Consider the following 23,247-nt stretch of genomic DNA (forward strand, 5'->3'; position numbering starts at 1 on the left):
ACCCATTCTTGAAACAAGCAAATAAATTAAATCTTTTTTCTGCATGCTTATTTCCTATTTTATTGGATTGATGTACATTTCATCATTTCTGAGAAATAAAGCTAACATAGGACTAATGTAGAATAGGGAAGGGGGAGAAGCCATCCACAAATTTGAGTAAACTAGAAAAGTACATAAATCATTGGGTTGGAATGGAAGGAAAACAGAACTGAAGGAAGGGTTCTAAAAAAAAATAGACTTTGTTGTACTTATTGAGTCTGTGCTTTAGGGAAGTAATAACTTAGCATTTTGTAAGAGAGAGAGGATGAAGCTAGGTAAAATGAGTCCCAGAATTTTAACAACCTACCAAGTGCCTTTGGTTTGTAAGGGACCCTATTCTCTGGCTAAGTTCCTTTCCAGCATTCCCCTGGTATCTGAAATGTTAATAAGTCCTAAGAAGTAGAACAAAGACAGTAATAACCATAAAATATAAGCATTTCTTTAACTGTGTTGCTAAAATGGCCACTCCAGTCATCAGAAAAGTATGTAGTACTGTGACCTAAGAAGCAGCATATTCTAAGATTAAACTTAATGAAAATTTAAAATTTAAAGACCTGTGAGTTGGGAGTACCTAGGTTTCTCAGTCAGTTAAAAGTCTGCCTTCACCTCAGGTCATAATCTCAGAGTCCTGGGATTGAGTCCTGCATTGGGCTCCCTGCTTAACAGGGAATCTGCTTCTCCCTCTGCTCCTCGTGATCTCTCTCTCTCTCTCAAATAAGTAAATAAAATCTTAAAAAAAAAAAAAACTAAAGACTTGTGAGTCAAGAAGTGGGATGAGTGGACAAAATTGAAGTGGACTACCTTAAAATTTCTGTGTAAGAGGAACGAGAATTAGAATCCAGAAATACTATGGACCAGTTTTAGAGAGAGCACATATCTGAAAAAATGAAAGATAAAAATGGGTTATTTCATTTATTCCATCTACAGAATATTTAGTACCTTCTGTGGCATGCATGGTTTTAAGCATTAGAGGTATGGGCAGAAGGGGAGAATTTTACAGTTTCTGTTCTCATGAAGATAATAGGAAAATGGATATTGATATGACAATTGCAATGGGGTGAATCGTAGACCCCCAAAATGGATGCCTATTCCCTAACCCCTAGAAACTGTGAACATGGCCTAATTTGAACAAAGAATTTTTAAATGCACTTAAGGATATCAGATAAGAACGTCCAGAATTACCCAGATATCTCCTAAATCCAAAGATAAGTATCCTTAGAAGTTATGAAAGAGAAGATACAGACACAGATGAGAAGACCATGTAAAGATGGAAATGGATATTGGGGAGATGTGGCCACAAACCAAGGAATGCCTGGAACCACCAGAAGCTGGAAGATGCAAGGAAGGACTTCCCCTGGATGCTTCAGAGAGAGTATTGCCTGTCAATACCTAGATCTTGGACTTCTGGCCTTCAGAACTGTATAAGACTATATCTCTGCTGTTTTAACCCATCTGAGATGTTGAAATTCATTATAGCAGCCCTAGAAAACTAATATAATATCTATAAGAATAAGATGTAATTAAAAGTCCCATGAAAGCAGATAACAACAGGACTTGACCTTGGGTGTCAGAAAATCTTCTCAAGAGGTCAGAGACAAAAATCCTAAAAGAAGACACAAGGTTAAATGGATTCAGGCCAAAAGCACAATCTCAAGGGTAAATAAGAGAGGATACTTTTCTGTGCATTAAGATTGTATGGGTGTTCACGGAATGGGAGAAGATATTTGCAAATGACAGTACAGACAAAAGGTTGATATCCAGGATCTATAAAGAACTTCTCAAACTCAACACACACAAAACAGATAATCATATCAAAAAATGGGCAGAAGATATGAACAGACACTTCTCCAACGAAGACATACAAATGGCTATCAGACACATGAAAAAATGTTCATCATCACTAGCCATCAGGGAGATTCAAATTAAAACAACATTGAGATTCCACCTCACACCAGTTAGAATGGTCAAAATTAGCAAGACAGGAAACAACGTGTGTTGGAGAGGATGTGGAGAAAGGGGAACCCTCTTACACTGTTGGTGGGAATGCAAGTTAGTGCAGCCACTTTGGAGAACAGTGTGGAGATTCCTGAAGAAATTAAGAGTAGAGCTTCCCTATGACCCTGCAATTGCACTGCTGGGTATTTACCCCAAAGATACAGATGGAGTGAAAAGAAGGGCCATCTGTACCCCAATGCTTATTGCAGCAATGGCTACAGTCGCCAAACTGTGGAAAGAACCAAGATGCCCTTCAACGGATGAATGGATAAGGAAGATGTGGTACTTATACACAATGGAGTATTATGCCTCCATCAGAAAGGATGAATACCCAACTTTTGTAGCAACATGGATGGGACTGGAAGAAATTATTCTGAGTGAAATAAGTCAAGCAGAGAGAGTCAAGTATCACATGGTCTCACTTATTTGTGGAGCATAACAAATAACATGGAGGACATGGGGAGATGGAGAGGAGAGGGAGTTGAGGGAAACTGGAAGGGGAGATGAACCATGAGAGACTATGGACTCTGAAAAACAACCAGAGGGTTTTGAAGGGGCCGGGGGGTGGGAGGTTGAGGAACCCGGTGGTGGGTAATAGGGAGGGCACTTACTGCATGGAGCACTGGGTGTGATGCCAAAACAATGAACACTGTTATGCTGTAAATCAACAAACAAAAAAAAAGATTGTATGGGTGTTAATATGTAATTAATATGATTATGTAAATTAAACCCTAGTTGACTACAAACTTGATATGGAGGTTTTGTATTTAGAAACCTATTATGTGACACATAAGTGCTCAATACTTTTCCAAACCAACAAATCGTAGAGTAAATATAGAGTAGGATTCTCCTCTCTTGTGCTTCTGCATTACTTTAAGTGGTTGGGAGGCAGACCATCTGTTCCCAAGCTGAAGAAACACCAGATGACTTCCCATATCCACATGAAAGACTCACTCTGAAACTGTTGGGGGACACTGACTGCACCTCCACAAATACCTGCACTGGGTATGTAATCAGCCATGGGCCTAAAAGACAGGTGGACCATGAAGCCTGGACCAAGCCAATAAGTAAACACAGCACAAGGACCAGAAGAGCCATGAAATTAGTGCCAGACTAAAATATGATAGTTTTTCATTGCAAATAAATTATTTTTGAATTTTGAATCATTTACCATTTAACAAATGACCCCTGTTCACCAGGTGCTGTTTAAAGCATTTTATAGGGCTGCCTGGGTGGTTCAGTCAGTTTGGCTCAGATCATGATTTCACAATCCTGGGAGTCCTGCATCGCACCCCCTGACAAGAAGGATCCTGCTTCTGCCTCTACCCACCCCACCCCACCCCACCCCTCACCACTGCTTGTGAGCTCTCCCTCCCTTTCAAATAAATAAATAAAATCTTTAAAAAATAATAAAGTAAAGCATTGTGTAAGTATTGATTAGTTTAAGCCTAACAAATCTATAAAATATATGGTATTTATAGCTCCATTTTATAAGTGAGGAGACAAGTACAGAGAGCTGAAGTGAGTTGCCCAGAGTCACACAGCTAATAAGCAGCAGAACTGGGATCCAGACTCATCCTGTCTTGAGGTTCAGAATTTATGCTCTTAATGATTATATTTACTGTAGTCTCTATTATCCCATAACAGTAATAACCAAGAAGTGCAATTATCATCTTCATTTTACAGATGAAGAAAGTGAGGCCCAAAGAGGTGAAGGAACTCTTCCTACATTATATAGATGCTAACTGTAGAGAGCTTGAATATAATTGTAGGAAGTCAGACTCCAGAGTCCAGGGAATTAACCAGCAGGTTATTGTGGCTTCAAATCCAGCTGTTTGCCCTTGTGTTAGGAAACATTCCAGCCTTGCTCATATTCTTGGTTTATTTATTGCTTCCTCTCCTCCTTAAAATTGTCTATAGGTTTTAATGTTTGAATAAGGGAATCATCTCCTCATAGTCTTCATTTTACTCAGAAACACCTGAAGTAAAACTTTATCTTTACTACTTTGAGCTTTTTTTAGATATATTTTTCAAAAAGAAAAAAATAGCTAATATTTTTTAGGATTCCACTGTATGCCAGATTCTCTGCTGTGTGTTTTACTTCTATTTTTTCCAACTCATCCTACAGAAAAGACTGTAGGTATTTTTTTTTTTTTATTATCTTCATAGTACAGATGAGGAATTTGAGGCTCAGAAATGTTAAAAGCTCCCCTAAAGTTACATAGCCAATACTACCAAAACTCGCATTCCATTTCAGGACCTTCAGATTCCAAAGTCCATACTCATACTCTTCATCACACACTAAATTGCCTCTACCTCTCTCTTTCTCTCTCCCCACCCCCCACTTTTTTTTTTTAAAGTAAGCTCCACGGCTAATGTGGAGCCCAACATGGGCTTGAACTCACAACCCTGAGATCAAGACCTGAGCTGAAATCAAGATTCAAGATGGTTAACTGATTGAGCCACCCTGGTGCCCCTAAATTGCTTCTACCTCTTAAACAGATCTGACCATATGTGACTAGTAATCCTTTGAGGAAAGGAAAACATGGGAAAACCCACCAGGTTTCAGGGCAAGAAGTTTCTGGAAAGGAGCCTCCTTTCCTTGGAATATCAGATGGCTCTTTACAGCCAAGACCTGCAGTAGTTAGCACACAACCTGAGGCCATCCTGAGAAGACTACTAATCCTTTGTTGTCATCATCGTAAACCCTCACCTAGTTTTGCCATCCAAAGATAGTTTATCACTTCATCTGGATGTGTTCAGGCCCTAAGGAAATGATGGTAACCTTCCCAGAGTAAACTGATCTCAACTTTGAAATACCTGCATATTAATTTATAGAGTAAATAACCCCTGACAGGAAAGATTAGTGTAGGAGATCTGCAAACCAAACCTCCTCAAACACTAAGTCAAGAACTTGGAAGTTGTTTATTTCCTCAGAAGACCCTAAACACACTTACCATACAGGCACTGGAGCTAAGCACTTCCCGTGTCACCATTTTGGAACTCTGCATCCTTGGAAAATTGACTTTGCTTCTATGAGTCTGAGTGTTCTCTCTCTCTCTCTCTTTTTTTTTTTAGATTTTATTTATTTGCAATAAAGAGAGAGCTTGAGAGAGAGAGAGAGAGAGAGATCACAAGAAGGGGGAGTGGGAGAGGGAGAAACAAGCTCCCTGCCCATCAGGGAGCCCAATGCGGGACTTGATCCTAGGACTCTGGGACCATGACCTGAGTTGAAGACAGCTGCTTAACCCACTGAGCCACCCAGGTGCCCTCATTCTTTAAATGTCTCTACCATTAACTCCTACCTGAAGGCATTATTGAAAAGATCGGAAATAAAATAGGAGCCTATAAAATAGGAGCACTTTACAAATGTCACATGAGTATTACTGTCCCCTGTATCTTGATATGGGCATGTGCTGCCACCCAGATTGAAATACCCATATTATGTATCCAAGTATCCTTTCCCTATAATTTTACTGGAGAAAAGCTGATAATTCATTATAACTTCCTTTCCTAATATCACAACAGAACACAATTCCCGATTTTGCAGATTGCTTTTGTTAGTTTCCTGTAGACCAACTGCTTAGTCTGATGGCCTGTTTCCTAGGAAGCCCTCTCCAGGGCAGGCTGTGGGGCATGTCACTTCCACGGAACTCTCTACAGGGAAGCTACTTTCTTTTGCAGGATGAGGATTCTTATTTTAGCATGTACCCTAGAAAATGACACATAAAGGAATTTGCCAGAGTGGCTATTCATATTATTTTAGGTTCTTATGGCTCTCTACCCTCCAAATACAGCATTATTTCCTCATCTTCACTGGCATTAAGGGATGGCTGCAAAACTTAATATCAAAAAACTCTCTCTGTAACAGGTTTAGAGGCAGGTCTCAAAGATGATTAAAGGATCAGAAAACCTAACGTGCAGAGAAAAGTGAAAGACACCAATGTACTTTATCTAATGGAGGGAAGAAACCAGACATCCCCTACTGAAAAATGGAACAAGAGAAAATGAATCTGTGTTGCAGTGTGAGGGATGGGGAGAAAGATCTGCATTCTTCTTAATGTGGCTATGAGTTATGTTAGGATGTTGTCAACCCTCCTCTTTTGGAGACTTAAAAGATGTGGTCTGGATACATCTACTGAGGACAGGTTTGTTCAGTCCTACCTCCTTGCCCAAGGGCTGACAGATGGATCAAATGACCTCTCAGCATCCCTTTCAGCCCACACTTCTGTTTTTCTGTGATTGTTGGACTGGTATGAGAGCTGAGTCAGATTTGCCCTTGCAATTTTGAGGAGGAGTCAGCTACTTTAAAAAAAAAAAAAAAAGGTAGACTCTTTGTCCCCAAAACAAATGCCTCTATACCCTGTTCAAGATTAAATTATACCACCAGAGGTGTTATTTCTTTGAGCCACAAAGCATTTTTGGTCTTCTAGAGTTCCCTTCCAGAATGCAGACACTGACACCTAAGTGAGGATCAAGTGAGTAAATCTTATCAGATCAGAGATCAAGGCCCTTTGACAGATGAAGGCTGGAAATGCAGGAAGAGGAGAATCCCAAACACAGAGAAGACAGAGACAGGACTGTAAAGGCAAATTGGGTCTAATTGAAAATTGTAGCCTGAGGCTACTCCAAAAGGGAGGATAGGGCCCTCTTCCCTCCCAGCTGAGTTCAGTAATTCCTTCAAAGAATGCAGAGCACTAGCTACTGGATGTGAAGCACCAGACAAGGCACTGGGAACACTGCAGTAAGACAAACACACTGCTGGCTCCTGCTTTCCTGCAAGACACTGAACATGTGGTAAATGTAGAGTAAATATTACATGGGGTCTCCACATATGCAACGGTGAGTTGCTGATGTACACAAGGAACTCTTCTGGGCATTTGGAATGGGTGGTGACCAAATGGAGCTTACATTCTGGTAAGATGAAACTAGGGAATGAAAGAAGCTTGTGTTGCTCTAAGAACTCTGACAGAGAGACAAGCCTCGCTAAAAAGTCCAACCTGAGAAAGGGATGCTTCTATCACCATGTGAAGCTTGAGTAAGGACTGGTAAAAGGTATGCGTTGGGGAAGGAGGAAATACCTGGAGAGTGTTCCATTTCAAGTTACCAAATGTTTCCAAGCTACCACAGTTTGTTGTATAGTAAAATAAAAAGTAATTTTTATCTTTCTCTCTCTTATTCGAGTATTTGTGTAATAATTTTTAAGCATATCAAAGTCATACTTAAAACTGCTTTATCTAATTTTTACCTCATGGCTTTAATGTATATTGGTCTTTAAACTGTTGCTTGTCAATTATGATCAAATTCTATTATGGATATGATATAATTTGGAGACCTAAATCAAAATCAAGTAAGAGTTTTACCCTGTTGATGAAAGCATTGAGTTTAAATCCAAAATGTGTTTGTATCTCTGAATGTAAACAAGATGACATGTTTCACCTTGTGACATAGATCTTTCCCCACCTGCATGGAATATGAATTATAGGTTGGTTCCTGCACTACAGGTGGACCTGTGGCAGCCCAGCAGTATCTCCTATGTATCAAAAGGAGCAGTTACTGATGTCCATATTCCCCAAAATGGTTCCCAAGCCCTGTTAGTGTTCTTACAGGAAGCCAACATCCAGTACAAGTAAGCATTCTTTTTCACTTGCTTAATTCATGAGTACTAAATTGAACTGAATGAGAGGTGTATTCAGGTTATTTACTGAGTGCCTACAACAGTGTTTCAGGCAGTTTTTCACACTGCAAAAACAGACACAAATGTAACACAGTTATAGTCACCTTTGATGTGCTTACTAGTGTAATGAAGGAGGGGAGAAAAACCACACTGGCCTATCATTTCACCCTTAACACTAGGTGGCCAGTGTAAACAGAGATCTTCTCTGTGTGATGAAAGGAGAGCAGCCTAACAATGCCCAGAAACTGGGTAGGAATGCAGGGGGAGATAAAGCTTTCTGCAGGAGCAATGACACCTAAGCACAGGATGAGCCTCCGGACTTCCAGGCAAAGGGAAGAAGCAGTATGCTACCTGTTTAGGGAACTGAAGTGTTTGAGTGTTATCAGTGTACAAACTGGGAGTAGAAACAAAAGATGCTGGAGATGTTGAGGGAAGACCAGGTTGTGGGAAGTCTGATGTGTACAGGGCTAGGATGTATGTGTGTGATGCTGCACACTGGGATGATGGAAGTAAGGGAGCCAGATAGAAGTGGGGTGGAAAGGCAACAGGGGACTACAATAATAGTCCAAGTAAGAGGTTGTGAGGCATTGAGTCAGGACCAGAGTAGTGTGATCAGGAGAGTATTTTAAAAAAATAGTTAATAGGCAAAACCCCCTGGACTGGACTTGGTTGGATGTGGGAAGGAAGAAATCAAGGACAGCCCCAAATCTTCTAGCTTGGGCAATGGAGTAGATAGATTAAAATAGATCAGGTTCCTCGAGGTATTTGGTTTGGGTTGTTTGCATTTTTTTTAAAGGAATAGTTACATAATAAGAGTGAAGCAAACAGAAGATAGTCACAGGAGTCAAAGAAGAAACGAGAGACTTTCAAGAGGGAGAAACATTAGTGGTTCCAAGTGTGCAGTAATATCCAGCAAGAAAAGGACTGACCAGTTTCCTCTGGATTTGGCAATGTAAATTGTGTTGGTAACTCTCGTGGTGGAATGTGGGATTAAATTGCCAGGAGCAGAAGACAGAGAAGGACAGAAGTGAATAGGAGGTGGGAACATGGAGAAGCAGAGCAGACTACTGCTCTTAGGAATTAAAATAAGGAGAGAGGTAGAGAATAAGGAATGACTATAAGGAGATGCAGCATCAATGACCACTTGAAATTTGGAATTTTAGGGGGTAGGGAGCAATTTTTGTATGTTTGCAGGCTGAATGGAGGAACGAGTTAGGGAAGGAGACATTGATGGTACAAGATAGAATGCACCAAAGGAAGAATGGGTTTGAGCACTAGGAAGGATACCTTATCCAGTAAGACCGAAGAGGTAAATGTAAGTCTAGTTAGGATTATAAAGAGGAGAGTCAACAATTTGAAAGAAATAATAACTAATGGGTAAATTTTCTATATGGAATAGGAAGCAAAATTATCTACCAAAAGGGAAGAAACGGGGGCTGAAGAAATTTACCAAGAGAAAAACTGGGATAAGAACTAATAACTGGTTGTTGAAAAGAAAGGAGATGGTAGTGCTCATACAGAGTTGAGGTTTTGTTGGGTTAGGACCATGGAAAGATCAGGATGGCAAGGAAGTTGAGTTCCTAGTGAGATACTAGCTCAAGTATTCATCCATGGTGTCAAATCTGGAGAGGAAAGGAGAAGAGTGTAGGAGGAATGATGGAGTCAAATGGAAGAATCAAGAAGGGTATAAGGATCATTATATGGAACACAGATATAGCATAACTGCGGGCAACAAGGAAATGGAAGGAAGAAAATTTTGACAAAATGTAGGCTGAGATTGAGTGTCCTGATATAGAACATTTATGGCTGGTGACAAAAGTCAGGGCATAGTCATGGAAGATTTGGCTAAAGTGGAGTGTAAATCACCAAGACTGATGTGATTGAGAATGAATGGACTAAATCACCAGAGAATCAATACAGCAGTTTTGAATTTCCTTGGGTGTTGGCAAGATTAGAGATAAAGAGACAGAATGTGCCCCTGGGACAGTAATTTCAGAGATTACACAGGAGTTAGAGGAAAGAAACAAGGAATGGCACAATGCCAAAGGCCAAATTAGCTTTTCTAGAAGTATGATTGATAGGGAAGGAGAAATGCGGGTTTGGGAGGATGCTGACCTCCTTCCCTTCTGGTCCCATGATGGGTGGATTGGCAGAAGAGAAAGCCACAAAAGAATCTATCCTTGAGAGAGTACAATTTCTGTTAGGGCAAGAATATGAGAGGAGAGAGTTCTCTGAAGAGGTAAGAATGTAGGAAGTCTTATTTACAGTGAAAGCAGGCTTCCAGCAGGCACAACATAAAACGAAGTGGTGGAGTGATGAAGAGTCAATGCAGGATGTGGGGGAGAAGGGCAGTAGAGTGAATTTATGACATGGGAATGAGTGACATACCTTTCATTTGGGGACCTAGGATTTCAGGGCTGAGAGGCATGATCTTAAGTGACTAATCTGAATTGCTCCAACTTTTCAGCAAATTGTTGTACTGTTAAAACTGGCAGGAAGGGGGGGAGTCAAGATGGCGTGGAAGTAGGAGGAGGCACCATTTCAACCTGTACCCTAAAGTGAGCTGATTACCTACCAAAGAACTCCGACCACCCATGAAATCAGCCTGAGATCAGAATTATACACGTCTGGATCTCTACAGGAGCAGAAGACGCCAGTGGCAGGTAAAGCAGACTGGGAACGTCCGAAGATAAACAAAAGGGGGAGGGAGCCACCAGAGGTGACATATCGGAAAGTAACACCCCAACACGAGAGTGCTCTGCGTCTGGGGACCAGCATTAACTTGGAGTCTGGTTGAAAGCACTCAAAAAACAAAGAGCAAAGGATCACGGGGGGGGGGTAATAGTGGGAACCTGGGCGGTTAGGGTCAGGGACCTAAGTCCCCGGACCCAGGACAGCCTCCCCTGGCGCGGAGCCAGAGAGAGTGCGGCGGAGAAATCAGGTCTCCGTCCCTGAGCGGCCACTGCACCTGAACGCCAGCGTGCCCGAGAACGAGTGGGGTCTGGCTCCCGTGAGGGGCTGGGAGCCTGACCAGATGGCAATCCTGAAACGCGCGCGTCCCACACCCTCCCTTGGGAAAGGTGCTCATAGGCGCTAGCCTGGAGCTCTGGCAGCCAGAAAAACCAGACATTCCCAGCCCGGGACAGCGGGAAAATCTCAGTGCCTGATCTCTGCTCGGAACCTCTCTGGCGGTCTGGAGCTGCCTAGACAGCCACCGCTGCCCTGGTTTTGGGTACAACGAGGAGCTCCTGCATCCCCAGGGACAGTGACTCAGAACCGACTCTGCCAGCAGCTTTTGCAAAACAGTCTGAGGCTTCTCTCTGAGAGGGAGTTTGGGGTGCTGTTTGCTCTCCTCTAAACCTCCAAAAACCATCAAAAGCTGTCAAGGCGAGAGAAAGCAGATGAAAGAACATAAAAACCCCCAGAGAACAAAAGGCTGAAAAAAAAACAGTTTCCTGAAAAAAAAAAGAGCTCACCCCCTTGAGGGGAGCGGGAGGACCTAACTCAGGGAACATCATTGTCTGAAAACCCACGTGGCAGGCCCCTCCCCCAGAAAACCAACCAGGAAGGAAGAAAAAAAAAAAAAAAAAAGACTACAAGAGAACAATCACCACTACTTCATAAATACAACTTTTATTTTTAACTCTTTACCAATATTCTGGTTCTTTTTAAATTTTTTAACCTATTTTTATACTTTTTATAATTTTTTAACCTATTTACCATCACACTGAGATGTCCAGTACATCAAATTCTTTAAAAACCTTCTAACCTGAACTTTTTGATACATATACCCGTGTTTTTCTTTTGTTTTTCTATTTTTTAAATTCTTTTTAATTTTAGCTTAGTTTAGTCTAGTTTATTCTTTTTTAATTTTTATTTGCTACTATACATATAGAGTTAAACTTCAAGGTAATCCCCTTTCCCCAATCAAGGCTACCCCTATAGGCAAACCAGTTTCTAATCCCCCTGTAACTTAGGAAAGTTGAGTCCCTTAACAAAAACATCAAGATACCTTCAGGAAGAATCAAAATAACCTTCCTCACCCACACTGAGAATCTATAACCATTCTCCCAATTTTTCCTTCTGTCAGTGTTTCTGTGAATTTGTGTTTGTCCTGATAATATATAAACCTTATACTTGGGGTTCTTTCTGATGAGGTTCTTCCCCTTTTTTTTTTTTGCTTATATATACATATTTTTTCCTCTTGTCATATACTTTTATCACTCTTTTTGTCTGTCTGTTTTTGTTTGTATACTCCACAAATCTTACCTTGTGGCCCATTTGGGCTGAGCCTTCTCTTTTATCTTCCCTTTTTTTCCTATCTCTCTCTCTCTCTTTTTTTTTCCTTTTTTTTCCTTTTTTTTCCTTTTTTCCCCTCTTTTCTTTCCCCTTTTTTTTTCTTTCTTCTTCTCTATTTCTTTTTCTTTTCTTTTTTCTCTCATTTGGGTGGGGAATCCTGATTGCACAGAAGCCTTCCAGGGTGCACATTGACTGCACCACAATCGATAAGTCCAGCTGCATCTGTTTAGTCATCTCTTACCAAAATGACTAGGAGGAGGAATACCCAACAGAAGAAAAATACAGAGGATGGGCCTTCTGCAACAGAGCTAATGGCTATCGACATAGACAATATGTCAGAAAAGGAATTCAGACTAACAATTATCCAGGCAATAGCTAGGTTGGAGAAAGCCATGGATGACCAAACAGAATTGATTAGGGCAGAACTGAAAGCCACCAGGGATGATGTTCACAATGTTAGGGCAGAACTGAAAGCCACCAGGGATGATGTTCAAAATGCTCTCAATGAGTTCCAATCCAATCTAAACTCTCTAAAAGCTAGGGTAACTGAGACAGAAGATAGAATTAGTGATCTGGACGACAAACAGATAGAGAGAAAGGATCAGGAGGAAGCCTGGAACAAACAGCTCAGAAGCCACGAAAACAGAATCAGGGAAATAAACGATGCCATGAAACGTTCCAACGTCAGAATTATTGGAATCCCTGAAGGGGAAGAAAAAGAAAGAAGTCTAGAAGATATAGTGGAAGAAGTTGTCTATGAAAATTTTCCCAACCTCACGAATGGAAACAACGTTCATGTACTAGAGGCAGAAAGATTTCCTCCCAAGATTTTAGATTCTCGAAAGTCCTCACGGCACCTTATCATTAAAATGGGGAATTATGTTTCAAGAGAGACCCTCTTAAAAGCAGCTAGGACAAAGAAGCTTCTTACATACAGAGGAAAGCCCATTAGAATAACGTCAGACCTTTCCACAGAGACCTGGCAAGCCAGGAAGGGCTGGCAAAATATATTCAGAGTACTAAATGAGAAGAACATGCAACCAAGAATACTCTATCCAGCAAGACTGACATTTAAAATGGAAGGAGAGATAAAGAGTTTCCAAGACCGGCAAGGCTTAAAAGACTATGCAACCACCAAACCGACACTGCAGGAAATATTAAGGGGGGTCCTATAAAAGAGAAAAAATCCTAAGAATATCATTGAACAGAAATATAGAAACAATCTATAGACAGAAAGACTTCAAAGGCAACACGATGTCAATAAAAACCTATCTCTCAATAATCACTCTCAATGTGAAAGGCCTAAATGCGCCCATAAAACGACACAGGGTTGCAGATTGGATACAACGACAGGACCCATCCATATGTTGTCTACAAGAGACCCATTTTGAACCTAAGGATACACCCAGACTGAAAGTGAAGGGATGGAGAAGCATCTTCCATGCCAATGGGCCTCAAAAGAAGGCCGGGGTAGCGATTCTCATATCAGATAAATTAGATTTTAAACTAAAGACTGTAGTCAGAGATACAGAAGGACACTACATAATTCTTAAAGGGACTATCCGACAAGACGATCTAACAATTGTGAATATCTATGCCCCCAATATGGGAGCACCCAATTACATAAGAAAACTATTAATCAAGATAAAGAGTCATATTGATATGAATACAATAATAGTAGGAGATCTTAATACGCCTCTCTCAGAAATAGACAGATCATCGAGGCAGAAAATTAATAAAGAAATAAGAGCATTGAATGAAACATTGGACCAGATGGACCTCATCGACGTATATAGAACATTCCACCCTAAAACAACAGAATACTCATTCTTCTCAAGTGCACATGGAACCTTCTCCAGAATAGACCATATACTGGGTCACAAAGCAGGACTCAACTGATACCAAAAGACTGACATTATTCCCTGCATATTCTCTGATCACAATGCTTTGAAACTGGAGCTCAATCACAAGGAAAAGTTCAGAAGGAACTCAAACACCTGGAAGCTAAAGACCACCTTGCTTAAGAATGCTTGGATCAACCAGGAGATCAAAGACGAACTTAAACAATTCATGGAAACCAATGAGAATGAAGACACCTCGGTCCAAAACCTATGGGATACAGCAAAGGAGGTTCTAAGGGGGAAATACATAGCCATCCAAGCCTCCCTCAAAAACATTGAAAAATCCAGAATACACCAGCTGTCTCTACACCTTAAAGAACTGGAGAATCAACAACAAATCAAACCAACTCCACATGCAAGAAGGGAAATAATCAAGATTAGAGCAGAGATCAATGAGGTAGAAACGAGAGATACAGTAGAACGTATCAATGAAACTAGAAGCTGGTTTTTTGAAAGAATCAATAAGATCGATAAACCATTGGCCACACTAATCCAAAAGAAAAGAGAGAAAGCCCAAATTAATAAAATTATGAATGAAAAGGGAGAGATCACAACGAACACCAAGGAAATAGAAACAATCATCAGAAATTATTACCAACAGTTATATGCCAATAAGCTAAGCAACCTAGATGAAATGGATGCATTCCTGGAAAGCTACAAACTCCCAAAATTGAACCAGGAAGAAATTGACAACCTGAATAGACCGATATCTAGCAATGAGATTGAAGCAGTGATCAAAAACCTCCCAAAAAACAAGAGCCCAGGACCTGACGGATTCCCTGGGGAATTCTACCAAACTTTCAAAGAAGAAATAACACCAATTCTCCTGAAGCTGTTCCAAAAAATTGAAGCAGAAGGAAAACTTCCAGACTCTTTTTATGAAGCCAGCATTACCCTGATCCCCAAACCAGGCAAAGACCCTACCAAAAAAGAGAATTTCAGACCAATATCACTGATGAATATGGATGCAAAGATTCTCAACAAGATCCTAGCAAACAGGATCCAGCAGCACATTAAAAAGATTATCCACCATGACCAGGTGGGATTCATCCCTGGGTTGCAAGGTTGGTTCAACATTCGCAAATCAATCGGTGTGATAGAACACATCAATAAGAGAAGAGAGAAGAACCACATGGTCCTCTCAATTGATGCAGAAAAAGCATTTGACAAAATCCAGCATCCGTTCCTGATGAAAACGCTTCAAAGTATAGGGATAGAGGGAACATTCCTGAACTTCATAAAATCTATCTATGAAAGACCCACAGCAAATATCATCCTCAATGGGAAAAAGCTTGCAGCCTTCCCGTTGAGATCAGGAACACGACAAGGATGCCCACTCTCACCACTCTTGTTCAACATAGTATTAGAAGTTCTAGCAACAGCAATCAGACAACAAAGAGAAATAAAAGGTATCCAAATTGGCAAGGAAGAAGTCAAACTCTCTCTCTTCGCAGATGACATGATTCTTTATATGGAAAACCCCAAAGACTCCACCCCCAAACTACTAGAACTCATACAGCAATTCAGTAACGTGGCAGAATACAAAGTCAATGTACAGAAATCAGTGGCTTTTTTATACACCAACAATGAAAATACAGAAAGGGAAATTAGAGAATCGATTCCATTTACTATAGCACCAAGAACCATAAGATACGTGGGCATAAACCTAACCAAAGAAGTAAAGGACCTATACTCGAGGAACTACAGAACACTCATGAAAGAAATTGAAGAAGACACAAAAAGATGGAAGACTGTTCCATGCTCTTGGATTGGAAGAATAAACATTGTTAAAATGTCTATACTGCCTAGAGCAATCTATACTTTTAATGCCATTCCGATCAAAATTCCACCGATATTTTTCAAAGAGCTGGAGCAAATAATCCTAAAATTTGTATGGAGCCAGAAGAGACCCCGAATTGCTAAGGAAATGTTGAAAAACAAAAACAAAACTGGCGGCATCACGTTACCCCGATTTCAAGCTTTACTACAAAGCTGTGATCACCAAGACAGCGTGGTACTGGCATAAAAACAGACACATAGACCAGTGGAACAGAGTGGAGAGCCCAGATATGGACCCTCAACTCTATGGTCAAATAATCTTCGACAAAACAGGGAAAAAATATTCAATGGAAAAAAGACAGTCTCTTCAATAAATGGTGCTGGGAAAACTGGACAGCGATATGTAGAAGAATGAAACTCGACCATTCTCTTACACCGTACACAAAGATAAACTCGAAATGGATAAAAGACCTCAACGTGAGACAAGAATCTATCAGAATCCTAGAGGAGAACATAGGCAGTAACCTCTTCAATATCAGCCACAGCAACTTTTTTCAAGATATGTCTCCAAAGGCCAAGGAAACAAAAGCAAAAATAAACTTTTGGGACTTCCTCAAGATCAAAAGCTTCTGCACAGCAAAGGAAACAGTCAACAAAACAAAGAGGCAACCCACGGAATGGGAGAAGATATTTGCAAATGACAGTACAGACAAAAGGTTGATATCCAGGATCTATAAAGAACTTCTCAAACTCAACACACACAAAACAGATAATCATATCAAAAAATGGGCAGAAGATATGAACAGACACTTCTCCAACGAAGACATACAAATGGCTATCAGAGACATGGAAAAATGTTCATCATCACTAGCCATCAGGGAGATTCAAATTAAAACCACATTGAGATACCACCTGACACCAGTTAGAATGGCCAAAATTAGCAAGACAGGAAACAACGTGTGTTGGAGAGGATTTGGAGAAAGAGGAACCTTCTTACACTGTTGGTGGGAATGCAAGTTAGTGCAGCCACTTTGGAGAACAGTGTGGAGATTCCTGAAGAAATTAAAAATAGAGCTTCCCTATGACCCTGCAATTGCACTGCTGGGTATTTACCCCAAAGATACAGATGTAGTGAAAAGAAGGGCCATCTGTACCCCAATGTTTATTGCAGCAATGGCTACGGTCGCCAAACTGTGGAAAGAACCAAGATGCCCTTCAACGGATGAATGGATAAGGAAGATGTGGTCCATATACACAATGGAGTATTATGCCTCCATCAGAAAGGACGAATACCCAACTTTTGTAGCAACATGGACGGGACTGGAAGAAATTATGCTGAGCGAAATAAGTCAAGCAGAGAGAGTCAAGTATCATATGGTCTCACTTATTTGTGGAGCATAACAAATAACATGGAGGACATGGGGAGATGGAGAGGAGAGGGAGTTGAGGGAAACTGGAAGGGGAGATGAACCATGAGAGACTATGGACTCTGAAAAACAACTAGAGGGTTATGAAGGGGTGGCGGGGGGGTGGGGGGGTTGGGAGGTTGAGGGACCAGGTGGTGGGTAATGAGGAGGGCACGTACTGCATGGAGCACTGGGTGTGATGCCAAAACAATGAACACTGTTATGCTGTAAATAAACAAATAAAAATAAATAAATTAAAAAAAAAAAACTGGCAGGAAGATCACTGATGGTGTCTGGTAAGGCCTGGGATGGGCTCATGGCTCTGTGAGTCAATAGTAAAAGCCTTAGTCTCTGGAAGGCTGAGCCACAGGGTGCAAAGTAGCAGTGACATTCCTACCTCATCCATACAAATACTTCCCTGCCAGAAAGATAATTACACCCTTATTAAAGTACTGATATGCTTTTTACAGAAAGGTATTTTATCATGCTTCTAGAACAGGGTAGAGTCACAGCTGTGCATAAAACTATTGTTCATACTGAACACATTTTAGTCATCACTATAACTTCAAAGGCATGCTTTGATTCTCTGAATGGCAGGAAGGAACTTGGTAATTATATCTATAGGTGCTCAGCAACAACTCACATGCTTCATTAACTATAATTCAGTAGAAGGGAATATAGCAGTTATTTTAACAAGTCTCTATTTCTTGCCATTAAATATAGGTCATGTGGAACTGATGTAGAATAAAATATCACACTTTTTGTCACAGAGAATGGAATCTAAAAAAAATGAATGTTTTAAATCAGTTGTCTCCTCATGGAGGACAATCATTTAGAATTATTCATTTTGTTGGTCTCAAGATAATACATAAGAGTTGATTAAATTCCACAGGGCAGTAGGTAGAGATAATTTTTAATTGACTTTTATCATTGTAGCCTAGGGTATTTTCAAAAGATCATTAACTCTGTACAACTACACATAATATATAGCTGTAGTCATCTTCAAGGCAGAGATAATGTGACCCCATGAGTCTGGCCCCTGGGTAATCAGTCCCTTTCAATGACATGCCAGATGAGATGACTCATTCTGTTATAAAAAATTCAATCATTTTATAAATTACAAGTTTTGAGCCCCCCTCACCCGCCATAGAAGCTTTGGGGTGGGGGTTTTATTCTGAGTGTTGACATCATTTGAAAAGTTCTCAATATCTCTGGTCACTATCCTAGGAGTGTACGCAACTAGTGTAGGAATAATAATCAGCCATAAAGGACCTAGAAAATACAACACTTATAAATGCTATTTTGGGCTCCTTTTCATCAATCTGTGGCGATAACTTCTTAACAAGAAAAATGGGGCTAGAACTGTCACACAACAATTATTTTAATTTTCAGATTGGTCTTTTAGAGCCTGTATTAAGATACTTTCCAGTTATTGAACAGAGAACTGTATTACTTTTCTAGGACTGTCATAACAAATACCACAGACTGGCTGGTTTAAAAGGCAAAAATTTATTGTCTCATGATTCTCGAGGCTAGACGACTTATATCAAGGTGTGGGCAGAGTTGGTTCCTTCCGAGGGCCTTGAGGGAAGGATCTGTCCCAGGCTTCTTTCCGTGGTTTGTAGACAGCCATCTTTGCCTCTTCATATCTTCCCTCTATGTGTGTCTTTGAGTCTTGATTTCCCCAGTATATGGAACATAAAATGTACCATTTTAACCATTTTAAATATACAATTCAGTGACACTAAGTACATTCACATTACACAACCATCAGCACATGCATCTCTAGAACTTTCTCATCTTCCCACACTGAATTTCCTTTCTATAAAAACATCAGTCATATTGGATGAGAGTGCATCCTGGTGACCAAAGTTTAATTACACCTGCAATAATCCTAGTCCCAAATAAGGTCACATTCTGAGGTGCTGGGAGTTAAGACTTCAACATATGAACTGGGGGAGATGGGGACACAATTCAACCCATAACAGATCCCCAAACACAGTAGCTTCAATCAAATAGAATTTACTTTGCCCTCATGGAATGGTCCAAAGGTCCAGAAGCTGTGACTGCACTACTCCAGCCACCACTGTTGTTACCATAACTGCCTCTCACGCTATAAACCTGATGACTAAGCCACTGGAGTGCTGATTCCAGCAACACTGACTGCCTCTCAACAGTCACATCTCTGTGACCTTGACATGGCCACAGCAACAGCAGGAAATGGCTTCTGCCTCATTCTTAACTTCCTATCTTACCAGCGTTTACAAATCTGTACCCAGAATCAAGGCTGCAAGAGAGTCAGGAAAAAGTAGGTTTTGGCTTCCCAGACCCTGCAGTATAGGAAGTCCATAAGGAGAGTAGGCAGTTGACCATGTCCAGTATAGACACTCAGGAGAGGAAAAAGGAAACAAGGGTCAGCAATATTCTACTATTCTCTTCATTTACATTTAATATGGAACTTCAGAGGACTGATACCAGTGATTTTCTAGATTTAATGAACCTGAATTCATGGTTTCCAGATTGTTAGCCTAAATTTGATCACCACAGTATATTAAAATCACTTTGGTGAACTTTCAAAAAGGACTGATACTTATTCATAAATATTCTTATCTATGTAGGGCCCAGTGTGGTATATTTTAAGTTTTTTTTTTTTTATTTTTAAGTAATCTCCACACCCAACGTGGTACCCCAGGTCACAACTCCAAGATCCAGAGTCACACACTCTTCCAACTGAGCCAGTCTGGTGCCCCAGTGTGGCATATTTTTTAAAGATCACAGGTAACTTTAAAGAAATGCATCTTAAGAATCACTAGCCTAAATGGATAGGCAAGTACTAAGGAATCCAAAAACTAGTTCTACTTAGGACACTTGGAGACTTTAAAAGAAAACTGAAATGCTTAAGAGTTTATTCATCAATTATGTTAATATCCATCTAGAACGATCCCATACAACTTGAAACTGAAAAACTTTATAATTTTCCTATTTTGGTGAAAACACTAGTAAACTTGAATAGAAAATATTAAAATAAATCCATTGTAGGAGCAATTCTCCATTAGAATTATTTCGACAATTCTCTGAGTGGACATTTCATGATGTGACTGGTAATTTGTCATGTCATTTATCAATTGATAATGATAAATGATAAAGAATCTAATCAATTAAGAGGCATAGATTTTTGTACTGAAACGTCTGGGAAAATATTGCCTTTCTAACGGGAACAATGGTAGTTCTATCAGGAGCTGCCAAACAAACAGATATATCAGTATCAGAGCTTCATAACTTTCTGGTGATAAATGTGGGGAATTGCTCTTACCTTGAATGGGAACAATTTGCACTTGTTTGTATTTAGAAGGTCTGTCCACTTTGGAAATAATGCAATGGCAATATACCATGGCTCAATTTTGTGAACATTTTTTGAACTTTTGAAAACTTTTTTGTGGGTGTGTTGTCTTGTTTTGGGGTTCATAATGTCACACTGGACTCAAGAATCTAAAGATTAGAATTCCGAGTTCAAATTCTGGCTCTGTACTCCCTAGCAGAGTGATGCTGGCAGGTTCTTAACCTTTTGGGGGTTCATTTTTCCCTGTCTGTAAAACAGAAGTAACAAAAAAATCTACCTTATAGGGTGTTTAACTCAGCTCCTGCACATGAAGTACGTAGCATGGTATCTAAATAGGTACTCAATAAATGTAAATGCTCATACCCATCATTCAGTTCTTGTAGCTGTTCAATCAGTGGTAGTAATTATCATTTGAGAACATCTACTTATAATTTTACCTTTTATGTTCTTTACCCAATTTAGTAGTTTCTATTTCCCAAAAGAGAACATTTTCTCAACATTTGATATTTTTAGTGATGTAAATATTTGATACCTTCTTTTTCATAGATGCATAATTTTCTTTTCAAATTTTATGTGATCTCCATTCAGTTTGCATCATGTCTATCATTTCAAATCCAGGGTCCTCATAGAAGATCTTCAGAACACACTGGAAAAGGCAAGCAGTTTGTGAACCCAGAGAAATCGAAGATACCTGTCTGGATATAATTATGAAATTTATCACTCCTTAGAAGAAGTATGTAATCAGAGAGCTTTTTTTTTTTAAATAAATACGTCTTTATCATTTAGGTCTGATGGCTGGGAGCAAAGCATAAAGATAGAGGCAGGGGCCATATGAAGAATATATAAAGTTCTTATATGGCCCAGCCAGCTCAGTTCATCATCTCTTCCATTATTAAGCCTTTATAAGTTGGATTTCATTTGCTTTACCCAAACCACCCCTCCAAAATACATGGGAAGGGTAATGGAAAAGTGAGGTAATGCTACTATAATTGCAGTTGTGAAAACCTTAACTAAAAAGACATGGAAGGTAGATCTAGTCAGAGTTTGAGGGCAGTGATTGGGATGGGGGTGGAGTGAACGTTGATGCTTGCCACATAGCTTCTGCACAAGTTGAGACTTCCCAAAGGCCAAGCCTTATTTGCAGAATCTCAGGGCCTTTAAACATGTTGTTATTTATTCTTCCTATTATTTATTCTACAACAACCTCATGGCTACCACTATATCCTTTACTGGTCACCTAGACAATACCTAGTTACTCTTTGAATCTCAGCCCAAGCAAAAAGATGGCTGTTTCTACTCTCGAAGATGGAATTAGAACTCCTCACCTCTAACCCCAGCATATTACATGCACCCACAGCACATGGATATGATATCTATGTAATTGTTTTTATGTATGTAATTGTAGGACCACTTGATTAATGCTTTTCTCTCCTCATAAGCTTCAAATTCAATGAGGGCAGGCCATTTCTTTCTTGTTCACCACTATATCCCCAGTGGCAAGCAAATAGGAACCTCCAAGTAGGTAGTAGATGACAATAAATAAATGAAGAAGTACATAGATTTTCCAGTTTCCCCTGAATTGAGCAAAGGAATGTCAGGCATAAAATTAATGTGATCCAAAAAAAATTAATGTGATCCTGTTATATTCTAAGAATATTTGGTTATCTTGATAATGACTTTTTTTTTCAAAATTATTTTCATCTATTTCATGTTCCAACATATGTTTTAGAAGCTTGAAATTAGAAAAAAATGGGAAGGTTTTAGCTAGCTTGGCACATGGAAGTGTTATAAAATGCACTAGAAAGAAAATTATAAATATATCTATAGATATGTACATACATATGCATACATATATACATAAGATATATATATATTATACACATATATATATGTATGTTCATTAGACTAAGTAAGAATAGAAAGAAAAGAAAGCTTGGGTACTTCTCAAAATCTAAATTTTTCAGCACAGACTGTCTTGCACACCATGGATTAAAGGGACACTTTTGTGTGACTTCCTTACTTCTTGAAAAGCTTTTAAGTTAGAAATGTCATTCATATTTCTAAGTGCCTTATTCATCCATCTCAAATATACCTTCTTCTGATGACAGATAAGTGTGTGTGACTGGATCAATGCAAATGTATCACCGTTATTGGGGAAATTATTCAGAGTATGCCCTCTGATGTGTGACTTGAATAACCTTTAAATGTAGAAGACAATGCCTTTTCCTTAGCATCTTCTTTTCAGTGGCAAATTACAATATATGGAACTTTAATAGACCCTTTCAAGTAGTTTGCATAGTTTTCATGAACCTGATTTCTTTTCCTCTTAACTACTTGGGAGGGAAATGGAAATAATTTTTTTTTTAAGATTTTATTTATTTATTTGACAGAGAGAGATCACAAGTAGGCAGAGAGACAGGCAGAGAGAGAGGAGGAAGCAGGCTTGCTGCTGGGCAGAAAGCCCGATGTGGGGCTCGATCCCAGGACTCTGGGATCATGACCTGGGCCGAAGGCAGAGGCTTTAACCCACTGAGCCACCCAGGTGCCCCTGGAAATAATTTTTGTTTTCAAAAAGAACCCAGAACACATGGATTAATTTTCTACAAAGCTCTGCCATCAAGATACTAATGATAAATGGTAGTAGAAGGTATGCATTAAAAAGGGGACAATATAAAGACATGAAGCTACTATTTGTAAAGATAGAAAATATAATTTTAAATATCTTAAGGAAAATTAAAAACACCAAATTGATTTTTGTTCAGTTTTATACTCATGTATGCTCTTTGAGCCTGAGACTTATTGCTGCCTTTT

General features: G+C 39.7%; 1 pseudogene; it reads left to right on the forward strand.

Annotated features, from left to right (window-relative positions):
• Positions 1-23,247, forward strand: part of LOC123936044 — a 118,725-nt pseudogene that overhangs the window by 90,089 nt on the left and 5,389 nt on the right.

The sequence above is a fragment of the Meles meles genome, unplaced genomic scaffold, assembly GCF_922984935.1.
Source record: "Meles meles unplaced genomic scaffold, mMelMel3.1 paternal haplotype, whole genome shotgun sequence".
Classification (NCBI taxonomy): Eukaryota; Metazoa; Chordata; class Mammalia; order Carnivora; family Mustelidae; genus Meles; species Meles meles.